The sequence below is a fragment of the Calidris pugnax genome, unplaced genomic scaffold, assembly GCF_001431845.1.
Source record: "Calidris pugnax isolate Ruff unplaced genomic scaffold, ASM143184v1 scaffold133, whole genome shotgun sequence".
In the NCBI taxonomy this organism is placed as follows: domain Eukaryota; kingdom Metazoa; phylum Chordata; class Aves; order Charadriiformes; family Scolopacidae; genus Calidris; species Calidris pugnax.
Window position 1 is genome coordinate 4,478,591 of NW_015090977.1, and position 4,558 is coordinate 4,483,148.

The following is a 4,558-nucleotide window of genomic DNA, read 5'->3' on the forward strand; positions in this document are numbered from 1 at the left end:
GACCCACTCAGTGCTCAGATCCACTCACAACCCAGACCCACACATAGCCTGGACCTGGACCCACTCGCTGCACAGACCCAACCACAGCCTGGACCTGGACCCAGTCACTGCTCAGACCCACTCGCAACCCAGACCCACACACAACCTGGACCTGGATCCACTCATGATCCAGACCAACACACAGCCAGGACCCAGACCCACTCAGTGCTCAGACCCACTCACAACCCAGACCCACACACAGCCTGGACCCGGATCCACTCGCAACCTGGACCCACTCACAACCCAAACCAACACACAGCCAGGACTTGGACCCACTCACAGCTCAGACCCACTCACTGGTCAGACCCACTCACAACCCAGACCCACACACAACCTGGACCCAGACCCACTCTCAACCTGGACCCACTCACAACCCAGACCCACACACAACCTGGACCCAGACCCACTCTCAACCTGGACCCACTCACAACCCAGCCCCCACACAAGCCCACACAACCCAAGACCCACACACAGCCTGGACGCAGACCCACTCACAAACTAGACCCACTCATGGCCTAGGCCCATTCTCAACCCAGACCCACTCACAGCCAGCTCCCACTCATAGCCCAGGTCCACCCAGGGCCGCCATCCACCCTGTCCATCAGCACCCACAGCCATCCTGGCCTGGCACCTGGGTGCTCCCCTGGGGTTACCCTCCACACCCACAGGGGACCATGGGGTCCGTGACGCCGTGATGGTGCTGGGCCAGGCTGCGGGGACACAGCAACCAACTGTCCCCTCATCCCCTTTCCCGTGCCGTGGGATGGGTCCTCCCCACTGATCTGGGGGGGGAGCAGCCCCACCGAAGAGCCACGCTGGATAATTTATGAGTGGGCAGCTTGGGAGCGCCATGCGTTCGCTCATCAATAAGACATGAAATAAAAGCGCACGTCCGCTCCGGCCTAGCAGAGCTTCTGCTGCGCATTAGGAGCTCCATTAGGAGCCATCAGAGATCCCGTTTTCCTAAAAAGCCCGATGGATAAAGAGATGCTGAGAGGATGCTGTAGCGCTGGGGGAAAGGAGAGGGGGTCTAATGAATGGAGCCGTGGACTTGGCCACGTGGGTGGGGACAAATTGGTTTGGAAACGCTGACAGTGCTTTATGAGAGCGAGCCAAACACCATTTTGGGGTGAGATCTCCGTCTTTATTGTGGTTTTAGCGCCGTTTTGGGAATAATAAAGGATTGTATTGAATGGATTTGTTTTAGGTAAAATAATTCTCCGTTTACAGCTTCCCAGAGCAGAAGAAATCACCCCTTCTGATAAATAAAAGTAGAAATAGGCCCAGGTCCTCTCCATTTCCTCCGTAGAATAAACCGCTGTCCCCTTGCCCGCGTCCCCGGCCTCACACCCTGCGGCGCATGTGGTTCTGGAGTGAGACCAGCCTTTGTGCCCGGCCTTTGTTTACCACCACGGCTATCCCGAGGAGAGCGCCCGCAGACAAGGGCAGTTTATTCCTCTTTCCTGATAATGGCGCATTCATTCTTCTGAGGAGGCTCACCGTCCTCTCTGGAGAGCTCAGCAGCGGGTTTCTGCGTTGTTTTCTGTACGACGCCAGCTTCGGGGAGAGGATTTGAGTAAAAAAGTGGAGAATGCAGGACAATATTCAAGTAGGTCGTGGGTCCCAGACTGGTTTTTCAGCTATCGCTGAAATCATCAATAATCTGGAGGTATCTAGAAATGCCATGGGGCATCTCCCAAGCAGAGCAGGACTATCATATCTCTGGGTATGGACCAGCTGCTCATCCTGGATGCCTTTTGAGTGATGCTGCCACATTCGGGTTGGATGTATGGTTCCTCTACCTTAGCAAAAAATAAGATTAGCCCTTGGGTACAACTCCTGGATTTTCATGGACAATATAGAACACAAGCCTGGGCCTGAAGAAACGCTTGTGCTCCTGGAAGCTCGGCTGGTTTCTCCAAATATATCAACTGGCCTAATAAAAAATATCGCCTCTCCCTACAAAGCTTATGACAATTATCTAGTCATTTACATAAACACGATAGGTTCTCAGCTCGCCCGAATCACCACCACAGCTCTGCCGATTTACGGTGGCGGCTTGATTTGCCCCAGACTGAACAAATACTGATTTATTCCTGTCAAAGCACCGTAGCAATAAATACATTTCACAAGGCAGATGATTTCCTTCCCCGTCACAGGTCAGAACATGATATTCACAACGCTGTAAATTCTTCAGAATAACGATCAGACCGTAATATTTATCTGCAGTGTATCCAGCCCACTTTTGGGGCTCCCATGTATAAATCAGCAGCCCCTCGCACCACTTAATTCTTCTGTTTTTCAGACTGGGCAGACTGGTGGGATGAAGGTTAGATGGCGAATGGCCGGAGGTGGAAGCTGAGTTTGGTGCTTCTGGTGGGCAGCTGGAGGTGGCATCTGGCTGCCTGTCACTAAATGTCACTAAATGTCCCCCTCCCAGCTCTGCCTGGTACCTCTAGACACCCCTCAGCGAGAGCCCAGGCGGTTGCTGGGTTGGGAAATCGCAAAGGATGCGGGTCTGTTCTGCAGATGTCCCAGAAAAACCTAATAACCCCGATTCCGCCTACGGTATTAAAAATACTCCGGCGCGTTCAGATGTGCCACTTTGTAAATTCCTGCGGCCTGGAAGACGAGTCCTTCTCTTCACATTTTCTTGCCTTCCCCGCTACGTCTTGGCGATGCCGCAGGGGAAGGGCCGTAAATTCCCTTTGGCTCGGAGGTTTGCTTGGGTGAGCTGCCGAGTGCCCCGAAAACGGATCTGGAAATCCGCATCCCCTCACTTGCTGCTTTCTCCCCTCCCTGTTGGCTGGCTTGGAGCCAGGGGGGCACCCGGAGAGGGGGATGCATAGTGCAGGTACCCCATCATGTCACAGAATCACATGGGGTTGGAGGAAACCTCCAGAGATCATTTAGTCCAACCCCCTGCCAAAGCAGGTCCACCCAGAGCAGGTCCCGCAGGAACGTGTCCAAGTGGGGTTTGAACATCTCCAGAGAAGGAAACTCCACCACCTCCCTGGGCAGCCTCTTCCAGGGCTCTGCCACCCTCAAAGTAAAGAAGTTCCTCCTCATGTTTAGGTGGAACTTCTTATATTCAAGTTTGTGCCCATTTCCTCTTGTCCTATCCCTGGGCATCACTGAAAAAAAACTGGCCCCATCCTCTTGACACCCACCCTTTAAGTATTTATAAGTATTCATCAGATCTTCCCTCATCCTTCTCTTCTCGGTGCTGAGGTCAAGGGTGGTCACCGTTGGTGCTCAGGCAAACCTGCACCACCTCACATCAACAGCAAACAGCCCCCAGTGTTTGGGGTCCTGCCTGCCCTTCAGTCCATGGGTGGCAAACAGAGCAGGGGACACAGGGTGGCATTCCTGGGGGACAGTGTGTGGACCTGGGCTGGATCCCATCCCTGGGATGCTGCCCTGGCCCCTGCTCAGCCCCAGGGCTCCTGGGCTGGGTGCCCACCCTCCAGCCTTGGTGCCCACCCTCCAGCCCTGCTGCCCGGCCGGCTGCTGCTCGGGTTGCCCCAAGGAAGGTGCTGCCTGCCCAGGGGACCAGTTTTCTGGTTCTTGTGGCTGGGCTGGTGAAAAACAAGCTGAGGAGACCTCTGGCTTCATTTTCCTTTTCTCCACAGGCTGCAGGACAACCGTGCCTTCATGTCCTCCCTTGCTGGACCAGGCTGCCTGGCCCTAGCACCCCAGCACCCCAACACCCTGGCACACTGGCACCCTGGCCCCTTTTCCACCTCCCTGCCCCAGGCATGGCTGTTGCGACGCAGCAAGGGAAGCATCCCAGGAGCAGGCCAAGAGCATCCCTTCTCCTCCCACACCCACCAGCAGCGCTCCCCAACCCATCCTGGTGCAGGCTTGGTATCCCAGTCCAGTACCCCTCCACCCTGCCAGGCACCCAAACTGGGGTGGTCCTGCCATTCCTGAGGAATGACCTCACACCCAACACCTGAGCAAGCTCTGGGGTGCACCACAAAGCACCCCAGAGCCAGAATGGTACCTCATCTGGGGCAGGAGGTGATGGAGGGGCCGTGGTTGATGGGGCAGCTGGTGATGAGCCCACCAGACCCCGGTGCTTTGAAGGAGGACTTCCTCCCAGCCGGCTGCAGAGCCACAGCCCCGGCCTTTCCTCTCAGGGTTTCAAAGCACTTTCCAAGCCCAAATTAATTCTGCTGCAGCAGCTGCCCTCCCGCGCTCTTTAGCATCATGCCCGTACCCCTCGGGGTACACAGCTGCGCTGCCGGGGCTTGACTTTCCCCTGGGACAACCTCAAGCCACCGAGATGGGATGGCAGGACAGTATGTGGTGCCTCCCACCCTCCTCTTATCCCTAATACCCACGCAAGCTCCCCGGAGCTGAGAACTGCAGCCGTGCCCATGCCATGGCACCCTCCCCTCAGAAAATCCCCCCCCCTCCTCCCCCCCCCTGCCTTTCTCCCCATTTCCCCAGGAAAGATGCTCCCACGCGGGAAGCCGAGGTGCCCTCGGGTGGCTGGGGGTGTCAGGGGGACGGG